Source organism: Argiope bruennichi, chromosome 9 (genome assembly GCF_947563725.1).
Source record: "Argiope bruennichi chromosome 9, qqArgBrue1.1, whole genome shotgun sequence".
In the NCBI taxonomy this organism is placed as follows: Eukaryota; Metazoa; Arthropoda; class Arachnida; order Araneae; family Araneidae; genus Argiope; species Argiope bruennichi.
This window is the reverse complement of record NC_079159.1, coordinates 8,078,063-8,091,738: the sequence shown is the minus strand read 5'-3', so window position 1 is coordinate 8,091,738 and position 13,676 is coordinate 8,078,063. Positions and strand designations below refer to the sequence as shown.

Sequence of the window (13,676 nt, the reverse complement as noted above, 5' to 3'; positions counted from 1 at the left end):
AAAATGATATATTTATTAAATAATAAAGAAACAGCAGTTTCGTCAATTCACTGCAATAAAAGTTTTCGAAAGTTTGGAAATCGCTTACGATGCGCACTTACCGGAAAATTATATATTATTCTTAGCTTTTATAATAATTGTTACTTTCCAAGCGTGGAGCGATCGTTTTACTTTCGATTAGCTTGAAATTTCTTATAGTGAATATGGTATGAAACTAGAGATCTTCAAATGTGGAAAAGAGGTCCAGCTTAGTGTAAGATGCTAAAAGCGAATTAAAAAAAAATTTAAAAAATGGTGAAAAAGGGCAAAATTTTGACAAGACATATATAAAAAATCCAAGAAATCTTTATTATGTTTTCACATTTTATAGATAAATTAATTTGATGAATTAATTCTTTGAAATCTTCCTTAACCTTGAACAAATAATTTATGTAAAACTATTCTTAATAAGAAAATAATACAAAATTTGCAATATGTATTTTTCGAATTGAAATTTCTGTATATCGAAATTTCTATATATTGTTACAAATCTGTAATGTTTCTTCCTAACACGGTTAGTTCAATCACTGGAAAGACCGTTTTACGATCACCTCTGTTGGATGCTCAACGTGTGCCAAATCAGTAATCATAGCGCTTGGCAACACACTTGGCGAACGTTTGGTGACTTTGGCGATAAAAAAGATAATACTGGAAACTTCCAGAATTTTAGCGATTGAGCCAATAGGAACCAAGATATGCCTGATTCTTCCGGAACCTTCTCTGTCCGCCTCCAGGAACTATAAAAGGCTGGCAGTTTTAAACCGAAATGTATAGAGTTGTCGAGAGGATAGCGAAGCAAAGCCGGAATAGTTGGATCAGTCCAGGGAAGCGCAAGCGTGGAGTGGAGCTCAAGCGATTACTGAATTGAGCTGTGTGATGAGTCCTGTAATTTCTTGTAGAAGCAGCATAAATTCGTGTGTGGAGTAGCTAGTCGTGTAATAGTGAGTCGACGGATACAGCTAAAGTGAGGAGACAGTGGGGAATTGCAGACGTTTGGAGAGACTTTTGAGCCTAGTTACGCAGATTCCCTCCTCCTGCTGAATTCTGTCTGGTCGCTTTGTGTGCTGTAGTTGTTATTACTACTGATTATTACTTTTTTTGTAGTATGTTGCCTATGTTCGCCTTGGCTGTATATTTGCTCTCCCTGTATTCTTATCTTGGTGTTAATAAAAGCCATCGTTCGTTACTAAAGCACTCTTTATTTCATCGACCAACAAATCGCAAAGAGCCCCAGAATTTCCGTAACAATATTGATTTTTTTCCCTCCAGGAATCTTTAAGTTGAAATGAAGAAGCTCAGTTGTATTTCGTTTAAGAAAGTAAATATCAGCAGACTTTCTCTTTTCTCGTAAGATTAAAAAAAAAATTATCACTATGGCATTTTCGAATTCGATTATTAGTACTTCATTGAGAAAAGGATGAGTAAAAGATGTTATTGTTTGACATAATACGACGCACCACTCTCGATTTTTGATAAATAGTACTCTCACAGCAAAAGTGAATGCGAATAGATTTTCTTATTCGATAAATAATTCTTCATTGCAGACAAAAAGTGGACGAATATTTTGGTTCGCTTTATTTTGTTGTGATTTTTTTCGATGATCAGTAATTAGAACATGATACTCAACTGTATTGTTACGATATCTTCATATTATGAGCATTTAGTATGTCGAACAATATTGTAAAATCCTAGCAGTATCTTTGTACTATTAGGTTGCGAAAAAGAAATAATGACAGATTTTCTTAATGCCATTCGGCCTGTATTGTGTAGACACCTTGTGAGATGCTCAACAACTAATTCCTGATCGAGAAATAAAGATGAGCATATTTAATATTCCTTTTTTCCCTTTCCTTTTTTTCAGCATGAGTGTTTCATGCCTAATCTATCTTCTTTCATTTTCGCTCTCACTTAAAAGTTAGCTTTGCAGTTACGTGGATATTGCTCATTTAGGACGGATTTCGTGTGAGAAATAATGCTCGTTTCTGACTTAGATATTATGATATAAAAAATTCTCATTCATCTTAAGTTAACAGAATCCATTATCCTTCTTTAAATAATGACACTTGGTAAAAAGAATTATGCGCATTTAAGAAAGTTCTCCTGATTTATCAATTCAATGTAGAATTAGCAATTCATGTTTTGTCATATGTAATCGCATACATTCTTATAATAACTAACCATCAGGCACACCTTTTATTTTTTTCTTAGCATTGTACTATAATTAAAATTTTTATCCGATATTTTGATCATTTTTCGACATTTTTTTTTCAGTACGAAAAGCCAGTTTTAAATTTAGATCTTTTTAAGTGATGAAGACGACTCAGAAGCAGAACGGATAAATATATGTAATTAGTAAAGCATAGTAATTGCCAAAAAAAATTGGCCTCGATGTTTTGAAGAATCTCCAAATTTCAGATTTCCCTAAGTAAGAAAAATATATTTTTGAAACCATGTCTGTCTGTCCGTGAACCCGATAACTCAAAAACGCCTTGAACTAGATGAATAAAATTTGGTATATGGTTTTACATCACCTTTTTAGATTTTTATCAAATTTTTAATGAAATCCTTTCTGAGGAAGTCTGTCTGTCCAACTATCCGCATATAAGATAACCTTATAACTTCGAAACATAAAGATCTAGGTGGATATAATGTACAAAGATTTGTCACTAAAAGTACAATGATTTAAAAATTACACTCTAATATTTCCATAAAAATTATAAATTTTTCTAGAAATACTTGCAATTCGAAGAGTGCCGATAAAGTCGCAAAATATATAAAGTTATGAAAATCATTATTAAGTATATAAAAGTAGTTAAAGAATAAACGTTACTTGGGTATTATGAGTACGATAATTAAATAGAAAAAAAAAATTCGGAAACACCAAACGATATTCTCGCGATTCTTTTATGGAGCAAGAATAATTAATTAAAAATAAGAAACCAGAAGAGAAATTAGTACACCAGCTGAAAGTGACGTCATTTTATAGAATCGCTGAACACGTATCATCATATTTATTCCTGTGTATCTCATAGGGATGATTAAAAAAATGCAGCAATATGATTTATAATATTTGATGTAGGATTTTAACATAAGGTGGTAATTATGTAATCAGTTTTGGGCTCATTTGGACAGCGGAGAAAGGTCTTTTCACTGTACGATGTAATTATTTAGTGGGTAGTAATTACTCAGCTTAAAAACAATTTATAATAAAATTATTTCGCTTTGTGAATCCTTTTTATTCTTATGCACACATAAGGGACTCACTTACCTTGTGATGCCTTCTTCCCCTAAACTTCAGAACTACAAAAGTCATTTAAAATATTACTTAATTGCAGTGAAATAGCTATACATTCTGCGATGAGAATATTTATAATGTCACTTAAAGACGGCATTTAGGATTTGTGTTTGCAACCGATATCGCACAAGATACCAGTCACAATACTGTAGGTCATTATTGATTTAATGCAGAAAGATATTTTACAAACATTAATGCCGAAACACGACTCATGAAGCTCACATTTTTTTTTATTCATGACATCTAAAACTAAATTAAAGAAACTCTGAAGGATAAGACATTATTTTGTAACTACGCTCAATTATTTTTCTTGCTGCCCTGATGCCCATCTAGAAGGATTTGACTGCAGTTCGTGTTGCAACACACAGGTGACACGCTCTTACAAGTATCAAAATAAAGTGAAGTCAAAGGTTCTGCAATGAAAATCACGGAAGCTAGAGGACTGTTTCATCTGGTATTAAATGTTCGTCCTGATAAGCCATTAAGCGAAAAGCAGGCCTTCTTCATCAATATTATATTGCAAGAAGGATTTCCCAGACCTCCACTTAAATAATCACACCCCATCTACTATCAGTAATGTTTGTAAAGATATTGGTCGATGTCTATGAGCACTAAAATCATCCAAATGCGGCATCATGAACTTTCCAAATCCGGCTCCATGAGAAGCATAGAGTCTGAATTTTGTAAATAGCAACTAAACAAACGCATGTTTTATGTTACTTAATGTCTATGATGCTGATTAATCATTCAGAACTTTCCGAACGCGGCTTCTTGAGAGGCATACAATCTATTGAGAAGTCAGAATTTTCTAACAGCAGCTAAACAAACGCCTGTTTTGTGCTGGTCGATGTCTATGAACTTCTAAATCATTCAGAATTTTCCGACCTCAGCCTGAGAGGCATACAGTCTATTTACAATGCCAGGATTTTTTAATTAGCAACCAAACAAACGCGGGCTTTATTTTTAGCATTAAAGCTCGCAAGTTATCTCTTTGTACTAAATCGCCCGATGCTCTGTAATTTCATCTTTTTTACTTGTTTCTTTTTCCATTTTTGAAACAAAAAAGCCGACTCCGAATTTTTCTACTAAATGTGGTTGTAAATAGTTTGATTGCGTTGCTAAAAGTTGCTTTTTTTATATTTAAGACACCACTTTTTTTTAACTGTAATTGTTGCTGTTCTAAAATTAAGGGGAAGTCAGTTTTTTTAGTGGACATGAAATGTATCGTGATATTTCATCTTGTTTCGCATTTCCGTGATGCCAAATGCCATTCCCGCGTTGCTTAAACTGTGAATGTTAAAATTTGAAATACAAATGATTAATTTAATATTTTCTCATATTTGTAGATTGTTAAATCTAAGGAACTATTTCCGTATTGAAAACGATATATATATTAAAACTTTTTTAGTTGAAGATTTACAGATTTTACGCTTACAGTTAAAATTTTATGAACGTAAATCACTGATGTCAATACTTTTTAATCGCGAATGCATATAAATTTAGATTTTTTTTTCTTTATTTTAATTGTATGTAGCTGATTCTAAATATCATGTAACAGCTAGGGTTTTTTTTAATGTCGGGAAACTGGTTGTTTTTAAGCATTTGCTATTACAATCCCTTTGCCCATATCTGTTTCTGTAATTCATGTAAACATTCAGAAAAAGTTTTTTTTACACTGTCTCTTTCTTTTTTGACTTGTCTGATATGAGTCTCTATTTTATCCGCACTTTCTATGAAAAGCTTTTAGATAATATAAAAAAAAAAATGTTATCTTAATGCATGTTTGCCCTTTATTTGAAACTAAGATAAGCAAATAGTTTATCTAACTCATGTCTTTTAAGCTGTTTTTTTTGTGTGTGTGTATATATGTGCGTTTGAACTTGCTAATTTTATAAATCTCTAATCTTCTTGACATATTTATTTAGTTACAAAAATCTTTATGCAAGTGATGTAACATTAATTACTAAAAGATTATTTTCAATGTTTATTTTTGATAGGAAATTTGATGCTAAAAATTAACAAAGAAGAAAGATATATGCAGTTTTTTTGGTTTAATTTATTCTCTCTTTTAGAAATGGTAATATGGAGAAATAATAGCGGTTATTAGAAGATTGTTTTACTATCATTTGGATAGTCATTAAATAATCATCTTCATATTTTAATCAACAATTTTATTAGCAGCTTTCGTTTTCAGTGCTCAATCATATCGGCATAAAAATGGATGTATTTATTTTCCGTTCTCGTTTCACTACTGAATTACGCATGGAAAGATGGGTTTCGCCACAATACATTATACAACTTTTTTTTAAAGGAAATAATTTTATTCCAGTTTTTGCTTATTATAGAACGATGCTCATATTTGTTTACATTCAAAAATATCGTTTGAAGTCATATCGTTTAAATAGCAAAGAATTTTAGTAGTTATTGGTCATTTGAGTCAGATTAGTCCAACTCGCCAATACCCAATTTTAGTAGATACGGTTACCACTTTAATTTAAGTATTTCATGTAATTTATATTATTTTGGATAGATCGAACCGATGAAGATTAAAAACAATTAAGTATTGAAATTCATCGATGTATTTACATACACATGAATCCTGGGAACGGTAGTCAACCAATTGATAGCTTTAATTCAAAATTCTACACTAAAGGGAAATCTTGTAGACACAACCATACTCTATTAACATATAGGGTATGATGCCTCCTCGATGTTGTAAGATATTTTGAGATTTTATTTATTGCGTCCAGATGTAAACGGATAGACAAGAAAATGATTTATCTATCACGAATTTTGTTCAAATTTTGATTCAGATATACAATTTTAGCGTGAAGACAACAAGCTAAATTTCATGAGTCTCAGGTTCATTCCTTTTGAGAATTATGTTTAAAGATATACAAATATAATTTTGACTCTGTTTCATTTTGGTTTTAGTTTGGTATTAAAATACATTTAAAATTCATCAAAATCTAGTGACTAAATATTTGATGATTACCCGATCTCTTTTTCCTTTTGTAAAAACGTATCCTGATCATTTATAGAGAATATTCAATCCACTTCAAATCAAATGAATTCTAAATTCAATTAGGTTACTAGAAATTTGGTTTCTAAAAAGCGGATCATAATCTTTAAAAGTTTGAAAACCTTTCTGTTCTCGATTATTGTAAAAGTGAAGCAAAAGTTATTACAATATACAAAAGTAGCTCATTTAGACTGAAAACAATTGTAGCATTTTTCAGTGCATATTTATTTTTAAGGCTTCCTAAGTTTACTTGGTGATTTTCAAATGACGCCAAGATTACCAAGTTTCATTATATATAAGATGTTAAGATTTCGCCAAGATCTATGATACTTAAGAATTCGCAAAGATGGCTTGTATTTCTAGATTTACTTAGCATATTACGCCAAGCTATTGGGTTTATTTCAGGATTTTCAGACTACACCAAGATCGCCAATCCCCATTCAACATAAGATTCTCAGATCTCACCAAATAGTTAGCATTAGTTACCTTCTTTTGGTGATTAATCGTGGGGGGAGAGTAAAAGAAATACCCTGTTTTTCGCTTTTAGTTATTCAAAATACTATACAAGTTCCCCCCCCCCTCAAGTTGCACAATATCAGCAATAATGTAAAAAATAAATTTCCGAATTTCTGAGAAATTATTATACACAAATATTATTTTATTAAAATGGATACTATTTCCTGTTTTTATGAATTATTATTAAATTACGACAGTGAGGGGCAAAAGTGTCTTTTTAAAACATTACATAGAATTTGGTGGCTTTTCTCAGATTTCTGTAAATTAACATTTTGCTTATAATCTTTTCGAAATAGTCACTTTCGTATTTTATTTCAAAGACATCAAATGATGAGCCTTTTCGCATCTCATGTAGTTTTGAAATGTAAGCTCTGCTTCAAAAAATATTGTTTTATAGTATATACGAGTATTTATATATTATTCAGTAGAAAATTTGATTTTGAATTTCCATAAGTTGCAACATATGTCATTTCCATAATAAACATAAATCAGTGTGAGTTTTCTTTCCTTCACTTTTACTATAGCAATATGATGCGACTCGTGCATTATATTTCTGCAAAGAAAACTGGTTGCGTATTTTTGGTATCCTGTCGACAAAGTTCCAAAAATGTGTCTTTGGATTTAGGTAGATATGAAACATCGAGATTCATCAAAATTTCGGGATAGAATTTCTAGAAGGTTGCATTACTTTCTTCCTGTATGCTTCATGTATGAGAAATATTTAAGTAAGTGCATATCTAAAATGTAGCGCTTTCAGTTGTTTTAATAGGGTGACCTTTATTTTTTTATATTTAACAGGAAAGAGTTATCTTTGCAAATTTTTATTCACGAGGTCTTATTATTTTTTTAATCTTATCTAAGATATCTTTTTTTATTTATTTAACAAAAGATTTATCCTTTACGAAAAATTAAAGTCATAATAATAATAATTAGTAATTTTTCAATTTCCTATACAGTACACTCCCGATTATCCGCGGAATTGGGTGGCTCGGCCGCCGCGGATAACAAAAATCGCGGATAATCCGAAAAAAGGTAAAAACGGGTATAGCAAAAGAGAAAAACAGTCATTCTAACTTTAAAAAATCATTTTATGTACAATAAAACGTAAAATAAACAGCAGGAAATGTTTAACTAACGCTTAATATTTTAGTATATCACTCAAAACTAACCTAAAATGCATTTTGTTAATGAAAACAGAAAAGTGCTTTGTACTTACGAGAGGCGCCAAGGATACACAGAAAAATTAATACATATGTACTGTTTTAATACTCTAATGTATTATGCAATTACAAAAGCATAACTGTAAAACTGCATTTTTTTGAAAAAATCAGTCATTTGTGTTTGTTTCTTGTTTTGGAAGGATTTTCTCTTTGCTTGGAAGCAAAATAAAAACTTAGTGCGGCAGGCGCGGATAATTGGGAGTCTACTGTAATTATTTCTGTTGTATTTAATAAAGTGTAACATTTTTATTATTTCTGTTTCGATGTAATAAGGTATAAAAGTTTATATTCTTTCTGTTGTATTGAATAAAGTATAATTTTTTTTATACTTTATTCAATAATATTTATCATTTTTAATTGTTTCTGTTGTATTTAATAAAGTTTAAAATTTGTAATTGTTTCTGTTATATTTAATAAAGTATAAATAAAATTTCTTTTTATAATAGATATTTGATTTTTTTTTAATTTTTTTTTTACTTATTTACCTATTTTTGTTGCATATAAGCTATTTCTTTAAAATTTTACAAAGACACAAAATATTATTTCAAAATGTGTGTGCCATTGCGTATCTGTTGGTATTACACATATTCCTATGTCTATATAGAGTTACAGAACTATAGAAAAAAATTGTCATAAATTATTAATTGGAATAAATTTCTTACAAACAATGATAATAAAATTTGGACGCAATATAGAATAAAACTTTAAGTTCTGATCGGATATGTGATAACTGCCCAATGAGATCTTCTTTGCTAATACATGCAATCACCAAGCGAAAATTCATTTCACAACAGACAAGCGAACTGTATTCGCAGTCATTCATGCACGTATGATATTTCCTTATATGTTTTGCAGGCGTGTGTTGAAATTTTCTAAAATTACTTCGAGTGTTTTATTTCATCTGGATGCGTCATAGATTCTGTCTTAATGCCACCTTTACGTGCAGTAGTGATGACCTGAAAGCACGCTTAGAAAATGTTACCCATGGTGTTCAAGGGGATGCCGTATGGATGTGAGCCTGCATAGGAAATTGACACAAAAGTATGGAATAAGGTCTAACAACTTTTACCGATTTCATACTTTTTTCTAAACTCGTAGGTCTAAATTTCCTATTTGAATTTATATAATTAAATTGCCACTATTTGATTGCTGGTTAAATGGGTTAACTGGAACAGTTTTACTATAATTCAAATCACCTAATTCATGTATGGATAAATGATAAAATATGACAGAAATGATTATCAATAATTTCAGCAGTTTTACACAGAATTTTATGTTGGAAATTTTAGTTTTCGACCTGATTTTGAAAGAGTATCTGAGTGTATCTTTTCTTTTTTTAGGTAGATTCTTATAAGAAGACTACCTATTGCAATGGTTCTCATAATAAGACTTCGGGAAAATTGCTTCAGTTCTTCATCGATCATGGTCCCTAGAACCCAAAACCACTATATATAGATATAGATATAGATATAGGCACATAACGCTTTACCCATATTATCTTGTAGAGTAACTAGAGTAATTTTGTTTGGATTTTAATTGACACGGAATATGTTGATAGAAATGTTAATGGCCCATCTAGTTCAAAGAGGTTGGAAACGTTTTGTTATTCTTTTAATTGATTAAAAAATTTTTTCGCTCAAACTTTTTTAATATTGATGATTGAAAAATAAGACAAATTATCACCTCCTTAAGACAAATAACTTTTTTGTATTTGAAGTTTTTCGATAATTGCAATATCTTAGAAATTAGGATTGAAAAGTGATTTTCTAGCTGTCCTTTTAACTGTTTCTAATATCAACAATTTATGTTGCCAGATAGTAATTTTGATGGAAAGGAATATATCTTTGCCTTCCAACTTGCCTAGAGGAATTTTACGTTCTTCTATACGAAATATATAAAGTGAAAGTATTGCAAGGAATACAAACCCTAGATTTAGGCGGATCTCTACGTTTTGGATTTCTCTGAATCTGAAAATACTTTTTTTATAACTAGATCTGTATGTCTACCTGTGAACATAACTGATAAACTGAAAACTCCTTGATGAATAAAATTTGATATTTGAACTTAGCATTAAATTTGTAGATTTCTATTAAATTTTGAACAAAATCCATTCAATGGATATCTGTCTAGCCAGGTTCAATAGCATAAAGAGTGAAAACGATACATTTTAGTACACAGGTACCGCACGTCATTGGAAGATTTTTATAAAATTTTGAACCAAAATGGTCTAGGGTTGACCATCTGTTGATCTGTTCTTTCTCATATATTTAAACGCGATATCTCAAAAATTCTGAGATTAAACTAAATGAAATTTGGTATAAGATCTTATAACAAATTTTATTTTTACCAATTTTGGTCAGAAAAAAGCATTCAAAATACATATACGATTCTCCGATACTTGTGTATTCACTGCATGCCAGTATTGAATTACCCTCAAAATCACAAATAATCCAATCTATATTTAATAAAAACGCTAGATCTATTGATAATTATTGATCGCTAATAGTAAGCAGTTAATGTATAAGTACTAAGTGTTTATTATACTAAGAAACACTCATCTGTAATGGATAAAAATAAAAATCCAAGCCTCGCAGTGGTGGCTCTACACAAGTGTTCCATTATGAAAGAATAAGCGAGAAAGTTTCCGGGAGAGTTCTCCCACTAGTTTTGAAATTCTTCCAAATATTCAGATTTCGATTGAAAATGTCACTTGTCTAATGTAAATGAAGATTAGAGTCAGCCCTAATATTACTAAACAATAAAAATTTTTGGCAATATCTCTTGATTTTCTCGCGGATATGAATGTAAAATTGAAGGGCGAAGGAAGTATTCATGAATCATAGCCTAAAACTGAAACTTAGTCGTGAAGAACCTCTTGCTGTTCTCCGAAATCTTAAGATGAAAGAGTGCTTCAAATTGTTTCTCTTTATCTCACAAAATCGTTTAAGCGTGTTGAATCATAAAGTAAAGGATAAAAAATCCAGGCTGCATAGCTTTAAACCTAATCTGTAATTATTGAAATAATCAAAAATTCAAAATCGTCTTATCTTTTCTTCTCCTCCACCCAGCAGCAACGCTATTTTCAGGTTGATTCTATTCTTTTCTTTTAAACAATTTTTTCAATGTCATTCACCTGATGGAAATATTTCCTGTGCATTATTGAAAATTATTAAAATGTCTCTTTCTTTCTCTTGCTGAAAATCGATCATTCAGATAAAGATAAAGTTCAAACAATTTTATTTAAGTTCAATTGTTTTATATTTGAAAAGATGGAATTTTGTGCAGGCTTTCTCACTGATTTTTCAGATATGGTAGAATTTTTGAATTTTGTATGTTTCCGATGAAAATATACTATCTGAATATATTCAAAATTTAATTATGACGTATTTCATTAACTTAATTAAATATTTGCTTCTATATTCGTGAAACCCCTTTGTAATAAATTCGAGAAAGCCCCATTGTAATGAATAATAATTATAAAAATGAATAATCGAATAAAAAATTAAAAAGTAGCAAACAATTTTTTTAAAATTCTTCATTTTTATTTTTATAAGAGTATTTATAAATAGTAGTAAACGTGTATTTAGATAAAAGGATCATAATTCATTACCATAAATAAACGAATCGCATCACTTTATTTAACTTCATTCATGTATAAATGAAAATGCCCTTCCTGAATTTTCTTTAAAATTTAATGACACGATAATCGATTCATTTAATTAAACTTCGATTGCATACGCCTGAAATCATCTGTTGGTGAATTTGAGAAAAATTATTTTAGGATTTCATAATATTTAGGAAAAGGGATTACCAAGTCAAAACTAAAGAATAAAAAATAATTAAAATAAAGCTTTTGTATTTCAGTAGACTAGTGTTATAGCTAGTAGCAAAAAACAATGTGTTAAAAGTATTATTATTTATTATATTTTGTTAAATTTAATAATTAAAACACTTCAATTCACTGCCCTATTTACGTCTCATTATGTCATTTCATTATCACTGCATCATCTAGCACCTAACTGCACATTGTCTCACGCACTCTATGAAGTCATGAAATTTTTTACTTTCTTATATACGAAGGATAGAGAAAGTGAAGATTTCAATTCGAACTGGAGATTTTGATGAATCTCCATGTCTTAGATTTCTCTGATTTCGAAAAACACATTTTAATAAAATCTCTGTATTTCAGTGACAAAGATTACTCAAAAAAGCCCTGAGTGAGATGAATGAAATCTCTTATACGGTCTTTATACCAAATTGGTAGATTTATATCAAATTTTGAAAGAAATCTTTTCGGAGGAAGTTTGACTGTGGTTGCTCGAATATAAGTGAACACGATAATACAAAACGAAGAAAGCTATATGAACAAAACTTGCTACACTAAATGAATACCTATAGTATAGACACCTATCAAATTGTGAGCGAAATTTTAAGGAGTGATGGACTGACTGTCTGTCTATGTGTACATGTTTCATAAACATGCAAACGCGATAACACGGAAAGCCAATGACTTAAATATGTCAAATTTGATATTTGATTTTGTGACTTCAAAAGTGATTTTGCATCCAATTTTCATTTCAATCATTTGGGAAAAATGCATCTGAAATACAAATTCGATTTTCGGATACTATTCACTGCATGCTAAGGATAAATCACTAAAACTCTCGGCAATGATCACTAGATCGATTCTGTAAAAATGCTAAACTCCCCTCGCCAAAGGTAAATATTTTGTATCTATTGTACGCCAATATCATGCCAGGCACTCTCTGGGACAACACCTTTATTAGAGGACATGCGAGAAAGTTTTGGAGAGACCACCCCCACTGATTTCTCGCAGAATTCATACAGAATAAGTTCGGAATGATTATTTGGTCATCATGGGTTTATTTCTCTGTTGACGGAGGAAAGTTCATCTTACTAAAAGTCGAAATCAAACATTTTAACACTTACCCGTTATCCTTTTATGAATATCTAAATGGGATGAAAATCCTTGACATGCTTCAGTTCTTGATAACTGAATAATCCATCACCCATTCACTCAGTAATTAATTCACTTCAGATCCCGGCACCATAATCCTTCCGGAGGTATCGCTTTTAATTTTTCGCTCGATTCTCGTCGATTGTCATTCCGTCGGAGCAGAGATTCTTCGTCGCCGTTATCTCTTCCATTCCGAGGCAGGTCTTTTTCCCACGACCCGGCAATTGTGTGTCGAGAGAACCGCAGGTAAATACACTTATCGAATCATAACAGTAGCCATGTGCTGGATGGAAATCGTTCGAGATAGGGGAGCGTGTAAAAAACGAAGCGGTGAAGGTTTCACCATTTCTCAATAATCAGCTATCTTGCAACGTTATAGAGCTATAAGTTTCACTTCAGCAGATAAAAAGGACTTTCTAACCTCCCTTTGCCCTTAGGCTGTGCGTGCATCCATTTATCACAATTTTACTCTTTCAAGCAATAACTAAGCTATTCATAATTATTATAATGTTATATAATTATTACATAGAATAAATAAATATTTCAAGTGTTCTATATAAATTTTTAATTGAATCGAAACGACAAAACATTCCAAAATGGAAAACT

General features: G+C 30.7%; 1 protein-coding gene across 3 annotated transcripts in view; it reads right to left on the bottom strand.

Annotated features, from left to right (window-relative positions):
* Positions 1 to 13,284, bottom strand: part of LOC129984176 (delta-like protein B) — a 320,381-nt gene extending 307,097 nt beyond the window's left edge. For all 3 annotated transcript variants that reach the window (XM_056093980.1, XM_056093985.1, XM_056093982.1), the window contains exon 1: positions 13,043 to 13,284. The gene's annotated coding sequence lies outside the window, so the exon portion shown is untranslated. The remainder of the gene's footprint in view (positions 1 to 13,042) is intronic.
* Positions 13,285 to 13,676: the final 392 nt, after the last annotated feature.